The 17,804-nt window shown below is 39.1% G+C and overlaps 1 long non-coding RNA gene across 1 annotated transcript; it reads left to right on the forward strand.

The window, feature by feature from the left end:
* Positions 1-231: 231 nt before the first annotated feature.
* Positions 232-17,471, forward strand: LOC140598544 (uncharacterized). Its single transcript, XR_012000982.1, has 4 exons — positions 232-854; positions 4,176-4,296; positions 11,688-15,180; positions 17,286-17,471. It is a non-coding gene; the product is annotated as an uncharacterized lncRNA (long non-coding RNA).
* The last annotated feature ends 333 nt before the right edge of the window (positions 17,472-17,804 follow it).

A 17,804-nucleotide genomic window follows, 5' to 3' on the forward strand; every position in this document is an offset into this window, starting at 1 on the left:
GCTCCAGCGCCCGCCTGGCTGGAGAATCTAATCTAGGCGCCTTGCTCCTGGGGCAGCGGGAAGCCCAGGTGCTGCCCAGGCCTGCCTCGCGCCGGCCCCTCCCAGCAGCCTTGCTTTAAACTGCGGATCCCACAGGCTTCCCAGCCCGGCCGGCCGGCACCGCCCCGAGCGGGTGGAGCCCCAGTACATTTTGCACAGCCCATCCACCAAGCTTTGATTCCAGCACTGAGGGCGATGGACTGGATTTAGGAAACTCTGTCCTGGACCAGGCCATGTTTGCACCCTCTGATAGACTCTGGCAGGAGAAGAGGAGGGAAAAGTGAGGGAGAGGCTTGCTCTGGAGCATTGGACCGGTTAATCAGTCAATTGCTAATCCAGACACAAAAGCCTATTTGGACACCCTGTGATCACATAACCTGAATTGGGGCTTGCATTACCGTGAGCTTGTAGTTCTACTTTGACGCTAGGTTAATGCAGTTTGGCATTTTTCTTTCCGCATAAAACCACGTATCGTGTTCTTTTGATTTAGAAGCAACATTTTTAAGGATTTTCAGTGGCACTTTTCACCTACTCTGCTTTCAGCGAGACACCCACAAACGCACATTTAGGCTTTTTCAGTTTGATGCCATGAATGAAACCGAAGCCACATCTAAATAGGTTTTATTTTCCAGAGTTACAAAGTGGAAATAACTTTGACATTCCTTTTGTTTTCAGCATTTGGCATCAACAGCATTTTATATCAGCGTGGCCACCTGAAACCTCTACCAGAGTGCAGAAATACGGATTCACCTTGCTTATAACAACAGATCCTGAGCTCATAAAATAACTCAGTAATGTAGTGGAACAAGTGAAAGGTATTTAATTGTTGAAAACCAATTTGAGTTTCGCAGGCCTTCTTGGACCCTACTTTCTGGCATCTTGGTGTTCATTTTTCAGCTCTATACAAAGAGGTGTAAAACACTGCAATCTCAAATATAGCGATTCTCCTTCGGAAGGAAGGAAATAATAAATTGAAAGAAACTCCACTCTTCCCTACCACATTTTGAGTGGGTTAAATACGTTGATGTTAGGAATCTGATCTGGCTTCACAAAACAATCTCTATCAACTCTTTTTGAAGTGATTTTTGCAGTTCGTGTAGCCAGGTGGAACAAGTTGGAATTTTACATAACTATGATGATGTTTATTATTGGAGAGAAATCCACTATATATTTTTACATGACATATTTTCTATAGCTGCCTAGAGTTTAAAACCGTCATTATTTTAAGATAAAAGAAAATGAAATTGGATCCAGCCTGGGAACTAAACTTAAAAAAATACTACTAATAGAGTACCCAATAAAGTATTTTAATGTCTTACTTTCTTCATTTGTCTTTGTTAAAATCCTGCCTGTAAGTTAGCCGTTTCTATCTGAACACTCCTTGTTTTTCCGTAGCTCAAGAAATTCCTGAATACTTGTTCTCCATCTATTCTGTCTCTTTTTCCCCCATGTTTTTCTCTACTTAGGATTCTCACTTCTAATTTTTCTGTGTTATAGGATGTTTCTCCCTGGCTCCTCATTTGACCTTCCAAAGCTAGTTCCAAAAAACAAAAACAAAAAAAAACATTATAGTATTTTTTTATTCCTAAGTCATATATATATATATATATATATATATATATATATATATATATATTGTTTCAAGAGGCTTTATTTTTAAAATTCTATTAATTATATTTTTATCATCTTCAGGGCTAAATCACCCAGGGCGATACTCAGATTACTTAGCCTGCAACATAGAAGTAACTAAGAATCTATGTCACCTTAATTTGATGAAGAAGCAAACCCTGCCTAAGTTACTGGCTTTTAGGTTGTCTCCTTTAAGACTACACTGATGACATTTCACCTCGGTTGTATGTACACCTTCCTATTTAATTTGTCCCTTTTATTTTAGTTAGAATGGAGGAATTGCTCTTCTTAGAGGCAAATTGTTCAATCTCTTTGAATCCCCATCCCTCTAGCCTTCTTAAGGACTCTACCCTAGTTCTTCTCTGGTATTTCTGACTTCTTTCTTTTGAGATATTTTCATTGGTTTCATTTGTCTTCAGTTTTAAAAGAAAAAAATGTCCACCCACCCCAGATCTTTAAGTGACTACCCAATCTCTTCCTTTTCAGAGCAAAATTGAGAAAAGGTTGTTTTTTGTCGAGGGGTCGGCAAGCCTGAGGGCACATATCCAACAAGTGGCCTATTTTTGTACTACCTGCAAACTGAGTGTTTTCAGATTTTGAAAGGCTAGTTTTTAAAAGACTACGCAAGAGACCTAGGGGGCCCACAAGTCCTAAATATTACAAGATTGTTTGTGTCTCTTGAAAGAAAACAACAACTGTGTATTCTTGAGTATATTATCCCAAGTTCCAAGATTAATTCAGGGCTCATTATGAGGCCCCCTTATTATAATCTCTAAGATGACTTCTGACACATACATAACTTTACTAACAATCTTTGTGTAGTTGATTCACAAACATACATCCAACCCAAGTCTTCTCTTTGCTCATATAGTAAGTGGCTCCCTTGATATCCACATGTGGCTATCCTAGTGATACTTGAAAACTAAATTTAAGGGGGTCCTGGCTGGCTCAGTCAGTAGAGCATGCAACTCTTGATCTTGGGTTGTAAGTTCCAGCCCCACATTGGGTGTGGAGATTACTTAGAAATAAAACCTTAGGGCAGCCTGGATGGCTCAGCAGTTTAGCACTGCCTTCAGCCCAGGGCATGATCCTGGAGACCTGGGATCGAGTCCCACATCAGGCTCCCTGCATGGAGCCTGCTTCTCCCTCTGCCTGTGTCTCTGCCTCTCTCTCTATGCCTCTCTCTCTCTCTGTCATGAATAAATAAATAAAATCTTTAAAAAAGAAGAAAAATAGAACCTTATAAAATTGTAAGCATCATGTCTCATTCCCATTCTCTTTCTCTCAATGAATGGATCAACCTTCCAACCAGTGGTATAAACCAGAAAGTTGGGAACTATCCCTGAGTATTTCCTCTTCCTTAGTCTCATAAGTATCCAATAAATCTTAACAATTTTAACCACGAAATCTCTTCACTCTACCTATACTGATCCATCTCTCCCAATTTATCCTTCTATAAGCCTTCAGTACCTCTTGCTTGAATTACTAATCAATTAGCATCCCTAGATCCTCTCTTTACTTCCACTCTACTTTCCACACATCACAGCCAAAAGGATAGTTCTGAAATATAAGTTTAATCACATCACACCCTGCTTCAGACACAGTAATGACTTCCCTGGTTCTTGAAGTATAAGTTCTTTAATTTAGCCCATGTGACCTTGTGTGGTCTGACCCCTATGTATCTTGCACAAACCGACCTTGTTCATTCTCCCTTTCTTTTTTTTTTTAAAGTTATTAATTTTGATGAAATCCAAATGATTTTTTTTCTGTTTTGGCTTTTTGTGGCATATCTAATAATTCTTAAATTTTTTATTTATTTATTTTTTATTTATGATAGTCACACAGAGAGAGAGAGGCAGAGACACAGGCAGAGGGAGAAGCAGGCTCCATGCACGGGGAGCCTGATGTGGGATCTGATCCCGGGTCTCCAGGATCGCGCCCCGGACCAAAGGCAGGCGCCAAACTGCTGCGCCACCCAGGGATCCCCCATTCTCCCTTTCTTAACTGTATCTGTATTACCCTTTCATTCCTCTGGTCAGATACTTTTTGCTTTCCAGTATTTTAGACCTGTACCCTTTTCTGTAACCTTTTGCATATTTAATGGTATTTACTAGTAGAACTGAAGTCAAGTGAGAATTCCCTGAGTCAAATTTTCCTATATTCTCTCATTGGATCACATACTGCACCTTCTTAGCACTTATTACAATTAAAAATTTACATTCATTGCTGTAATGATTAGATTAATGCTCATCTTCTGCAATTTACCTTGGATTACAGTATACTGCATGTTCACTACTCTGTGCTTAGCATTCAGTAATAACTACATCTGCTATGGATACTGAGAATTGGAAAACGGGAGCTAGGTTATCATGAGGCAAGTTTTCTGTACAGGTTGGAGGAGTTCCAAAATACCAGTGGTAGGATTTGCTAAGGGTAGAAAGTGAGACCTGGGAAGAGTTACTTTGTAATGCAGTGAATCAAAACAGATGCCTTGTTCTATATTGCAGATTGGTTATACAAGTGTTCAGTTCAGAAACTGGTGGTATTCATCTCAAATAATGAAAGCAGTGAAGTCCTTGAAAGGTGGCAGGTTGATATTGAGTGCGACAAGACTGCAAAAGATGACAGGTAAGTATGAATTAAACTGCTTCCATTTTCATGATTTTTTTCCCAAAACTTGTTTTCTTGACTAAATGAGTTCTAACTATATTGAACTAGCTTCGTATAAGGTAGTTTGTTTCTAATTATGTTAGATCTCCTTTGGAGAAGAATAAGACTCACAAACTGTGCTCACAAAAGAGTCATGCCTATTATGGACTTGTATAGTGTACTTTTAACATAACTGCCCTTAGTCTAAAATCCATGAATTTCAACCGTTAGTATTTATGGTGCTATATGTAAGCTATGTATTAGGTGTATTAGGATGTATTAGGTGGCCCATTTAATGGATTGTGTCAAGGTACTTTTAACCATGAAGTATTATCCTAGACGTTCTCCTAGCTTGATATGCAGCTCTACTGTATTTCATTTAATGCTATGAATTTCCTAAGACACTCTGAACTGAAGTTCTTAGATCCTCTGGATGGGAAATGCCCCCTCATTATATGCTAATTCTTAGCATTGTCCAAGGCATGCTTACCTGTAAACTCAGAACTCTCTCTCATAATGAAATGTACTTTGTTCCTGAAGCCTTTGGTCTATTTTAGAAAATGTTTATTTTATTATTTTAAATAATTTATTTTTATTGGTGTTCAATTTACCAACATACAGAATAACACCCAGTGCTCCTACCGTCAAGTGCCCCCCTCAGTGCCCACCACCCAGTCACGCCCCCCCGCCCTCCTCCCATTCCACCGCCCCTAGTTCGTTTCCCAGAGTTAGGAGTAGGTAAGTTCTGTCTCCCTTTCTGATATTTCTCACACATTTATTGACCCTTCCCTTATATTCCCTTTCACTCTTATCTATATTCCCCAAATGAATGAGAACATATAATGTTTGTCCTTCTCCGATTGACTTACTTCACTCAGCATAATACCCTCCACTTCAATCCACGTTGAAGCAAATGGTGGGTGTTTGTCATTTCTATTGGCGGAGTAATATTCCATTGTATACATAAACCACATCTTTATCCATTCATCTTTCGATGGACACCAAGGCTCCTTCCACAGATTAGCTATTGTGGATATCGCTGCTAGAAACATTGGGGTGCAGGTGTCCCGGCATTTCATTGCATCTGAATTTTTGGGGTAAATCCCCAGCAGTGCAATTGCTGGGTCATAGGGCAGCTCTATTTTTAACTCTTTGAGGAACCTCCACACAGTTTTCCAGAGTGGCTGCACCAGTTCACATTCCCACCAACAGTGTAAGAGGGTTCCCTTTTCTCCACATCCTCTCCAATATTTGTGGATTCCTGCCTTGTTAATTTTCCCCATTCTCACTGGTGTGAGGTGGTATCTCATTGTGGTTTTGATTTGTACTTCCCTGATGGCAAGTGATGCGGAGCATTTTCTCATGTGCATGTTGGCCATGTCCAGGTCTTCCTCTGTGAGATTTCTGTTCATGTCTTTTGCCCATTTCATGATTGGATTGTTTGTTTCTTTGGTGTTGAGTTTAAGAAGTTCTTTACAGATCTTGGATGCTAGCCCTTTATCTGATACGTCATTTGCAAATATCTTCTCCCATCTGTAGCTTGTCTTTTAGTTTTGTTGACTGTATCCTTTGCTGTGCAAAAGCTTCTTATCTTGATGAAGTCCCAATAGTTCACTTTTGCTTTTGTTTCTTTTGTCTTCGTGGATGTATCTTGCAAGGAGTTACCGTGGCTGAGTTAAAAAAAAGGGTGTTGCCTATGTTGTCCTCTAGGATTTTGAAGGAATCTTGCCTCACATTTAGATCTTTCATCCATTTTGAGTTTATCTTTGTGTGTGGTGCAAGAGAGTGGTCTAGTTTCATTCTTCTGCATGTGGATGTCCAATTTTCCCAACACCATTTATTGAAGAGACTGGCTTTCTTCCAATGGATAGTCTTTCCTCCTTTATCGAATATTAGTTGACCATAACGTTCAGGGTCCACTTCTGGGTTCTCTATTCTGTTCCATTGATCTATGTGTCTGTTTTTGTGCCGGTACCACACTGTCCTGATGACCACAGCTTTGTAGTACAAACTGAAATCTGGCATTGTGATGCCCCCCGCTATGGTTTTCTTTTTTAAAATTCCCCTGGCCATATGAGGTCTTTTCTGATTCCACACAAATCTTAATATAATTTATTCTAACTCTCTGAAGAACGTCCATGGTATTTTGATAGGGATTGCATTAAACGTGTAAATTGCCCTGGTACCATTGACATTTTCACAATATTAATTCTGCCAATCCATGAGCATGGACTATTTTTCCATCTCTTTGTGTCTTCCTCAATTTCTTTCAGAAGTGTTCTATAGTTTTTAGGGTATAGATCTTTTACCTCTTTGGTTAGGTTTCTTCCTAGGTATCTTATGCTTTTGGGTGCAATTGTAAATGGGATTGACTCCTTAATTTCTCCTTATTTAGTCTCATTGTTAGTGTATAGAAATGCCACTGAATTCTGGGCATTGATTTTGTATCCTGCCACACTACCAAATTGCTGTATGAGTTCTAGCAACCTTGGGGTGGAGGCTTTTGGTTTTTCTACGTAGGGTATCATGTCATTGGCGAAGAGGGAGAGTTTCACTTCTTCTTTGCCAATTTGAATGTCTTTAATGCCTTTTTTTTGTCTGACTGCTGAGGCTAGGACTTCCAGTACTATGTTGAATAGCAGTGGTGAGAGTGGACATCCCTGTCTTGTTCCTGATCTTAGGGGAAAGGCTCCCAGTGCTTCCCCATTGAGAATTATATTTGCCGTGGGCTTTTCGTAGATGGCTTTTAAGATGTTGAGGACTGTTTCCTCTATTCCTACACTCTGAAGAGTTTTGATCAGGAATAGACGCTGTATTTTGTCAAATGCTTTCTCTGCATCTAATGAGAGTATCATATGGTTCTTGGTTTTTCTCTTGCTGATATGATGAAACACATTGATTGTTTTATGAATGTTGAATCAGCCTTCTGTCCCGGGGAAAAATCCTACTTGGTCATGGTGAATAATTTTCTTAATGTGCTGTTGGATCCTATTGGCTAGTATCTTGTTGAGAATTTTTGCTTCCATGTTCATCACGGATATTGGTCTGGAACTCTCCTTTTTGGTGGGATCTTTGTCTGCTTTTGGAATTAAGGTGATGCTGGCCACATAGAACGAATTTGGAAGTACTCCATCTCTTTCTATCAAACAGCTTTAGTAGAATAGGTATGGTTTCTTTTTTTTTTTTTTTAATCTTTTTTTTAATCTTTTTTTTAATTTTTTATTTATTTATGATAGTCACAGAGAGAGAGAGAGAGGCAGAGACACAGGCGGAGGGAGAAGCAGGCTCCATGCACCGGGAGCCTGATGTGGGATTCGATCCCGGGTCTCCAGGATCGCGCCCTGGGCCAAAGGCAGGCGCCAAACCGCTGCGCCACCCAGGGATCCCCGGTATGGTTTCTTCTTTAAACATTTGATAGAATTCCCCTGGGAAGCCATCTGGCCCTGGACTTTTGTGTCTTTGGAGGTTTTTGATGACTGCTTCAATTTCCTCCCTGGTTATTGGCCTGTTTAGGTTTTCTATTTCTTCCTGTTCCAGTTTTGGTAGTTTGTGGCTTCCCAGGAATGCGTCCATTTGTTCCAGTTTGCCTAATTTATTGGCGTATAGCTGTTCATAATATGTTTTTAAAATCGTTTCTAATTCCTTGGTTTTGGTAGTGATCTCTCCTTTCTCATTCATGATTTTATTAATTTGAGTCTTCTCTCTCTTCTTTTTAATAGGTCTAGCTAATAGTTTATCTATCTTAATTAATTCTTTCATAGAACCAACTCCTGGTTTTGTTGATCTGTTCCACAGTTCTTTTGTTCTCAATTTCATTGAGTTCTGCTCGAATCTTTATTAACTCTCTTCTGCTGGGTGTAGGATCTATTCGCTGTTTTTTCTCTAGCTCCTTTATGTGTAAGGTTAGCTTTTGTATTTGAATTCCTTCCAGTTTTTGAATGGATGCTTGTATTGTGATGTATTTCCCCCTCAGGACTGCTTTTGCTGCATCCCAAAGATTTTGAACGATTGTATCTTCATTCTCATTAGGTTCCATGAATCTTTTTAATTCTTCCTTAATTTCCTGGTTGACCTTTTCATCTTTTAGCAGGATGGTCCTTAACCTCCACGTGTTTGAGGTCCTTGCAAACTTCTTGTTGTGATTTAGTTCTAATTTCAAGGCATTATGGTCTGAGAATATACAGGGGACGATCCCAATCTTTTGGTATTGGTTCAGACCCGATTTGTGACCCAGTATGTGGTCTATTCTGGAGAAAGTTCCATGTGCACTTGAGAAGAATGTGTATTCAGTTGAGTTTGGATGTAAAGTTCTGTAGATATCTGTGAAATCCATCTGGTCCAGTGTATCATTTAAAGCTCTTGTTTCTTTGGAGATGTTGTGCTTAGATGACCTATCCAGTGGAGAAAGCCTTAAATCGAAGTCACCAAGTATATTATTATCTAAATATGTCTTAATTTATGTTATTAATTGATAGTTTTGTCAGCTCCCACATTCGGGGCATATATATTGAGGATTGTTAAGTCCTCTTCTTGGATAGATCCTTTAAGTATGATATAGTGTCCCTCTTCAACTCTCACTACCGTCTTTGGGAAAAACTTTAGTTTATCTGATATAAGGATGGCTACCCCTGCTTTCTTTTGAGGACCCTTTGAGTAGTACATGGTTCTCCAACCTTTTATTTTCAGGTTGTAGGTGTCTTTCTGTCTGAGTCTCTTGTAGACAGCAAATAGGTGGGTCCTGCTTTTTTATCCAGTCTGAAACCCTGTGCCTTTTGATGGGGTCATTAAGCCCATTCACGTTCAGAGTTACTATTGAAAGATAGGAGTTTAGTGTAATCATGATATCTATTCAGTCCTTGTTTTGTGGATTGTTCCACTGAACTTCTTCTTAAAGGGGAATTTTAAGAGTCCCCCTTAAAATTTCTTGCAGAGCTGGTTTGGAAGTCACATATTCTCTCAGTGCCTGCCTGTCTTGGAAGCTCTTTATCTCTCCTTCTATTCTGAATGAGATCCTTGCCGGATAAAGTATTCTTGGTTGCATGTTCTTCTCATTTAGGACCCTGAATATATCCTGCCAGCCGTTTCTGGCCTGCCAGGTCTCTGTAGAGAGGTCTGCTGTAACCCTAATACTCTTCCCCATAATAGTCAGGGATTTCTTGTCTCTTGCTGCTTTAAGGATCTTCTCTTTATCTTTGGAATTTGCAAGCTTAACTATTAAGTGTCGAGGTGTTGAACTGTTTTTATTGATTTTAGGGGGAGATCTCTCTATCTCTCTATCTCCTGGATCTGAATGCCTGTTTCCCTTCCCAGATTAGGAAAGTTTTCAGCTATGATTGGTTAAAATACATATTCTGGCGGTCTGTCCCTTTCGGCGCCCTCGGGAACCCCAATTATACGTAGGTTTTTCTTCCTCAGGCTGTCGTTTATTTCCGTTTATCTATCTTCATGGTCTTTTAATTGTTTGTCTCTTTTTTCCTCTGTTTCCCTCTTTGTTGTCTTCTATGTCACCCACTCCTTCTTCCAGCTCTGAATCCTCGTCGTGAGGACTTCTAGTTTGGATTGCATCTCATTCAATTGATTTTTAATTTCTCCCTGATTAGGTCTAAATTCTGCAGTCATGAAGTCTCTTGAGTCATTTATGCTTTTTTCTAGAGCCACCAGTAGCTGTATAATAGTGCTTCTGAATTGGCTTTCTGACATTGAATTCTAATCCAGATTTTGTAACTCTGTGGGAGAGAGGACTGTTTCTGATTCTTTCTTTTGAGGTGAGGTTTTCCTTCTAGTCATTTTGCTCAGTGCAGAGTGGCCAAAAACAAGGTGTATTGGGAAAAGGAGAAATTGAGAAGAGAGAAAGGAGGAAAGAAAAGAGAAAAAGAAAAACGAAAAAAGGAAGAAAAAAAGAGGAAAAAGAGAAAGAAAAAGAAGGGAAAAAAAGGCCAAGGGAAACAAATAAAATTCAAAAAGCAAAACAAAAACAAAAACAAAAACAAAAAAAAAAAAACAAAAACAAACAAACAAACAAAAACACAGGGAAGTATCTTCTGATTCTGTATACTTTAAGTCCCTTGACTTCCCCTGGAACTTGTCCGTCTAGTTGGTCTCTGGGGGACGGGCTTGTTGTGCTGATTTTCAGGTGTTAGCGCTTGGGGGAGCTGCTCTACCCTCTGCCTGGTGCAGGGCTCAGAGGGGCTTGTTTACCCCTTGAGGCCCCAGAAGAAACACCTGCAGTGGCAGCGGCCTGCTCTGGAGCCCTGGAGTCAGCTCCTGAAGTAACTACGGAGCTCTCCATCTGCTGGGGCCTGGATGCTCCGGGGTCGGGGCCGCTGATCTGCTCAGCTTGGGGCAGGAGCGTCCTTCCCATCCTGGACCCTCCTGGCCTCTGCCTGTCCCGGGAGGAGGCCGGATCCTGGGCTGTGTCCCTGGCGCCCTGTGCTCCTGGGCCTGTGCTGTTGGATTTGTGCTCCCACCACACAGCCGCCTCTCTGCGGAACTGTGGCCCTAGCCCCTGTGAGCTGCTCCCGGGTCGAGCTGTGTCTGCGCTGCAGCCCTTTTATGGAGCTCAGCACACTCTCCCCGGGGCGCAGTTGCTCTGGTAGTGTCCCACGGAGCCTGCGGGCATCCCCGCCTTTCTGGGGTCCTGCTCCAACTCCCTGCGAGGCCTTTCTGCCCAGGAAGATTGGTGAAGCTCCTGCTTCTCTGGGCCTGGGCTCTCCTGTCCTGGGGACACTCGCCCTGGCCTTCGCCTGGCTCCTTGCGGGGCCCCTCCCCCTTGGATGCCTTTTGTTTCTTTATTTCTTTTTTCCCCGTCTTCCTACCTTGATAGAAGTGCGAACTCTTCTCACTGTAGCATTCCAGCTGTTCTCTCTTTAAATCTCAGGCCGAATTCATAGATTTTCAGGATGATTTCAAGATTATCTAGGTAATTGGTGGGGACAGGTGATTTGGGGACCCTACTCTTCCGCCATCTTGCCCCTCCCCTGGAAAATGTTTAATAATAAAAACAACTTGATATAACATCTTCTTTGAAGCACTACAGAATTAGACATTTATGTATTCCTAAAAATGCCAAAATGATTATGCCAATTAAAGATCTTAGATACTAATTGTTATCTTTATTTTACAATATGCTGAATGTTTCCTGACTTGAAGCACTTGGCAGGTTTTCTGGTCATCTGTTATTTAATGACCTGATACTAAGATCAGCCTTAATCACTGGAATAATAAGTGAAATTATAATTGTTTTTTAAAAACTCCTTTTGAATGCATTCCTTAATTTGAGTTTTGAAGCATTTAATCAAACAAATAATCTTACCAGTGTTTTAAATAACTTGTTAAAACTTAAAATGAATCAACTCATTTGGTTTCTTCAGTAGCACACCCAGAGGAAAGTCTCAGAAGGCCATCCAGGATGAGATCCTCTCCGTAATCCGACAGATCACAGCTACCGTGACATTTCTGCCGCTGTTGGAAGTCTCTTGTAAGTATTATATGACTTCATGATGGTTCAGATTTGTTGTGGAAAGATTAAGCTATTACTTTAAGAATTAACAGTTTTGTTGAGTTTTTTCTTAATTATCCATGTCATGGTACATAAGTGAGAAAAACGTCATGAATCTAAAGCGATGCTGGTTGTGTTTTATTTACAAGTGCCGAATAGGGAAAGAATGAAAGTTTTCATTCAGTACTCCTGAATATTTTGACGTAATTTCTTCCATTACTTTTATTTTATACACATTTCCTTGTATATAATTAAGACTTAGACAGGTATAACTGTGTCTTTCTTTTCTGGCTTAGTTACTCCTTCATTCATCAGATATACCCTAAATGCCTACTGTATGCCTTCCATGGTTCTGGGCATTGGGATACAGCGGTCACAAAACCAAGATGTTCTTTTTCTCTGGCTTAGATTCATGCTGTCTCGTGATCAATTATATACTTTCTGCAAATATCTTTAATGGCTTTTCTCTTTGAAGAAAAAAAAACAATCGAGTTTTTCATTAAGTAAAAAGGAGTACAGTATTTTCTGTACTAAAATTTCCATTGAAGAAAAGCAATTAGCTAATATAACTGATTAGAGATCAAGCCAAACTAGCTTTTCTGACATGATAGGTGGCTCACATGTGAGGGAGAGAGGAAGGATACTTGTACCTTTCAAAAAATAATTGTACTTTAATGATCTTATCCCCAATTTAGGTTCATTTGACCTACTGATTTATACAAAGATTTGGTTGTCCTTGAATAATGGGAAGAGTCGGGACCACAGTTTATTACCAATTCTGAGGAAGTCTGTCTTCATTCATTTACTACTACTATCCACAAAGTAAATAGCATGGTGGCCTATAAAATTCCGACCAGTGACTGAGGATGAGATTAGGACAGTGATGTACTTGTAGTTCTCAGATGCGGTTTTCCTGAAACCAAGTCAACTATAGTTGATAAATTTTGTATCACTGGTTAATTTTTAGACTGGGGAAACTTAACATTATACATCTATTGAACTGTGCATAATTGTCCCATTTTTTGTTACCTGTATGACTTGATACAGGGTTGGCATAAATTATTGCACATTGTTCAAAAGGGAACTAGCAGATCACATCAGCATTGTTGTCAATTCCTTGAAAGTGGTAACTGTAGATGGATAACTTTTGCCATAAAACTAAATGCCTTCTTAAATCAGACCTTTTGGTCAAGGACTTTGCCTCTGGATTATAGGTAGGGAGATATTAAATGTAAAATACAGCAACAGAAGTATGAATATTGAGAGTCTTTGTTTAGATTCTGAAATTATCTAATGACAACCTGCAAGTAATGAAACATTGCTCATAATAGGTCTCTGCCATTTATTTCATTTGTATATTTTCCATATTGAAAACACTTCCAATTATTTGATTTTGATTTGTTGTAGAACTCGAACCTACAAAGCTATGTGTATTGCCACTGTTTAAATTCCTGTGATACAGAACTCTTAATTTTTTTGTTTTATAAAATCAAGCTTTAAATGATGATGAAATAAAGTTAAATATGTATGTTTAAAATTTGTCTTAAATATGTTTATATTGGTGTGGTATTAACACATATAATAGAATGGATTCAGTATAGCAAATAATATCTTGTGCCTACTGAGGCCTAAGGATACCAACTTGAATAAATCTGGAGGTACTTTCAATTTAACGAACAAGCTTTGATTATATCCCTTTAATCTTATAACCTTAGACTTAAAATAAGCATCATTCTCTGTATAAAATAATACATGTCATTTGGAATTAATTCATTTTAGCATATAGTGGACTGGAGAACTTTTCTATCCTCTTAGCTTTATTGCCAGCCTAGTTTTCCTTATTTTTTAAGGGTCAGTTTAAGGCAAACTTCTGACATCTTTTCTAATCTCTATTCTAAATGTTACCTTGTTTTGTAATTAAGTGCTTAGTATCAGACACCGTTCTAAGCTTTTTATATGAATTAACTCATTAACCTTCACTATAAAGTAAAAACACATAGCCTGTATCACTCATTCAGAAATGACAAAGTGAGCACCTGTTAAAGTTCCAAGTATTAGGATGAATGAAACAAAGTCTTGGTCTTTCTGAAGCTTGAGATATGGAGAGGAAAATAGATGGCAAGCTTCCAGGCAGTTACTACACAGGTTTATCTCATTATGTATTTGTTTTTTCACCTGAGTAATCTAATCTCTTTGATCCAGTTGCCTGCTTGTTAAGAATAAAAGGCAATTCTCTCATTGCAAGACAAATAAGTGCCAGTATTTGATGACAGGTATAGTGAATGCTATTGTGAAAGCCCATTGCCTGGAGAATTGTTGAAGCTATCTAATTGAGGTCCACCCACATATGTCCTTTTCCTGAATAAGAAAAGCAGTTCTGCAGAAAGGAAAATGATGTTGAATTAAGGTGTGGTCAAGAGTCTGGTTTTCCAAACATGAGGTATGTTACAAAGTGGACACTAGTAAGATTAAAGCATTTAAATTCTGTGCTGTTTGTAACCTCTAAACATGAAACATTAGGTTGAGACGGAAAGCAGAACTGGAAGTTCAGTAAAAATATGAAGAGTTAAAAAATCTGGTCCTACTTTTGGGACAAAAGTTTGAAATTCTTTTTAGAAAGCAGTAACTGCTTTAGGAAACACTAAATGCCTCTGCTAAATAACCAGAAATAATGTGGTCATTCCCTGAAAAATATTCACCAGTAGCAACTTTCTTAATAGATCACGGACAATACTTAAATTTCTGTCAGTTGTTTTTATTCGCCAAATTAAAAAGTCCTAATATTACCACTTATACTTCGTGGCTTATACCACTACTGACTCCTACTAGTACATATATTAGAGTTGAGTGGGAGCCAAGCTACAAGCTTTATTGGCAAAGCTCAACCGGAAAAGCTTTAGCCTATGGCTCCATCTAAACTTGTCCTGCCCTCTTTTCCTATACCTTGAAGTCCACCTTAAGAGGAAGATATTTAAATCAACAGATGTAAGAATTGCAAATGACCTATGAACAGTGGGTATTATATGTAAGTGATGAATCACTAAATTATACTCCTGAAACCAATATTACACTATATGTTAATTAAAATTTAAATAAATGTTTGGAAGAAAAAAAAAAGCCCTACATGACTTCCACACCATGTTATACAGTGAACCCAAGATTCTAAGAGAACCTAATGGGCCTGCCCTGGACTCTTGACTCAGTTTTGCTTACCATAGGTAGAGGAATGGAAACATGTTCCGACTGGGCCTATCCGGGTCTGAAATAGAGCCCCAGAAGGGACTGAACCACACGTCTCCAGGAATCTTCTCCCAGTGTCATCAATTGGAGAGAGGAGTCAAGCTTCCATGGGAATTCACACAGAGGTGTGTAATAGTCTCATGTATTAATTGGCTTTTGCACAAACAACCATAGAATAACAATTTTTTCCCGTGTAGTCTGTGGGTTATCTGGAGTGCTTGTCTTCTTCTTTGCCCCTGCAAATCTGCAGGGCACGTGTCTCCTTCTATTATTGAAGGGGCAATGGCTCACCAGGACTCCTAAAGCTTATCTTCAGAACTTTCACACTGACATTTTTGCCCATATTCCACTGATGCAGGTAAGTCTTAAGGCTAAGCCAAACTTCAATGGGGCCAGAAAGTACACTCTTCCCATGGACGTGGGGAGAGGGCTGTGCGAAAATCTGATGAAAGTGATAGAAAGATCAGGATACCTAAATAATGCTACCCTGTAACTCGTTTTCCATCAGATGTCACTAATGCTACAATATTCAAATTAAGGTGAACTTTTAACTTTAGTATTCAGCCTTTCCTATTCGAAATTAACATTGGGATTTCTGGCTACAAAGATATAAAGACATCAGAGGAAGAAAACACAGCACGTGTATTGGCTAGGTAATTTTTCATTTAATTTTCCTGCTTTAGTGCACAAGTAGAATTGCAGGATCAATGGACACACAAACAGCTCTACATTTTTTAAACTTTAGGTGGTCTCTTCTGTCCATGATCAAGAAGCTCATTTGGCTCCTCAGCAAGCACATCAAGAGAAGTGTGTATTCACCTTTCCTAATGGCTCCTACCCTTTTACATCCTTTTAGCAATTGAATGTCCATAACACATTACTTTCCATTTACTGTATTTACAAAACTCCAGGTTTCTTTGGGAGCGTTGTAATTACACTGTCCTCGGATGACTTTAACCAATTAATGGCAGGAACCAAAAGACAGAGGACTGAATCCTGTAAGTTATCTATATCGTTCAAAGAATAAATCAAGTGTGAATTTGTGAACCGTTGTGCAACACTTTCCCAACCAGTCAAAAGAATTGTTCATTAAATAACCTTTTACTCTTTAGGGAATTAATTTTTGGCTAAAGTTGTAAATAATAATATCTTCATCTTTTTATTAAATATGTAAAGCTCTGTTTTAAGTTATTTTTGTACAATGTAACCATGATAAAAACTTGTGTGTTGGAATAACTATGGAATAGAAATGCTGCTAAATTTCAAATTTTATTAGTTACACCTTCTTAGAGCAGATCTTTGTTTTTTATTTATTTTTTATTTATTTTTTACTGGAGTTCAATTTGCCAACATAGAGCATAACACCCAGTCCTCATGCCTTCAAGTGTCCCCCTCAGTGCCCGTCACCTAGTCACCCCATCCCCCCACCCACCTCCCCTTCCACTACCCCTTGTTCATTTCCCAGATTTAGGAGTCTCTAAGAGCAACTCTTTAAAGATCTTTCCATTCTTCATGAATATGGCTTTGAAAGCCAGCAGCATTAACTGATGTTTATTTTTAAAAAATCTCGTTGGGAAATCTACTTAATCTTCATTAGAGTTGACAGTCCTCTTCCAATCTGTCAAAAACATGGTAGCCTTAGCAACAAAACTATCAGAAAAAGCTTAGAGAGGAAAATGTCAAGAGTTGACCCTCTGATTACAAAAGTCAGTTTATGTTACCATTTCACCTATTTTTGTGCTCTTACCATTTGATCTATTTTTATACTAGAGAAACATAATTTTCATTTATTTGTATAAATTCCATTCATCTGTGTTTATCTGCACCATTTTGCTAGGCAAGCTTGTTTGCACAAAGGAACACATGACATCAAAATCTTTATTGTTTTGGCATTTTATCTGTGCTAACAAAAGCCTCTGATTATAGGCACGACCACACATACTCCACTATCCATGCAAGGGAAAGATCTCAAACCTCTTCCAAAATTATCTAGTTATGGACATACCCAGTGGATACCTAGACATGGATCTGAATTTCTTTCTGAACGGCAGTGTCACTGACTCACATGCATTATTACTTAATCCTCACAGCAAATCTAGAGGGGTTATTCCCATTTTACACGTATAAAACCTGAGACTCAGGAAGGCCAGGTAATTTGCTGAACTTCAGACATCCAGGATCTAGCCCCAGGCCTGACCCTAAACCAATATTCTTTCTCATTGTTTTTCAGAAACTCGGCAACAGCGGAAGGTGCCCTGCTCCAGCTGCAGGGACTCAGCCAGAAAGACTGGAATACTACATGACTGTACCTGCAAGTTGGGGAAGGAGAACTCAACACTATTTGAGTATTGAGTTGCATTCATTTTTTAAAAAACACTTTTTCAAAATAAGCTATCATTAAATGTTTATATATACATAGTATTTTTGCTGTATAATAGCAGCATGCATTTTCTTCCATCAATGTTTTCTTCTCTCATTCTTTCACTTGTTTATGTAACTACATGCTGTGTTGGAATTTGGGCTTCTTTACGGGTTGGAACCAGTTCGAGAAAGGGGACACAGCAGGCAATTGAAATGTATGTTATCATCCAAATTATAGGGTTCCCTAGTAAAGCTGGGTAGAGGCTTAGACGTCATGCAAAAACAGGGTTTGCTACTGCATCTCCATAAACAAGCCATGGGATGGCCAGACAACTGCAGTTGTCCTCACTCAAGCCCACTCCAATAGGGGACCAAGAAACTCTTTAAG

The sequence above is a fragment of the Vulpes vulpes genome, chromosome 4 (assembly GCF_048418805.1).
Source record: "Vulpes vulpes isolate BD-2025 chromosome 4, VulVul3, whole genome shotgun sequence".
In the NCBI taxonomy this organism is placed as follows: domain Eukaryota; kingdom Metazoa; phylum Chordata; class Mammalia; order Carnivora; family Canidae; genus Vulpes; species Vulpes vulpes.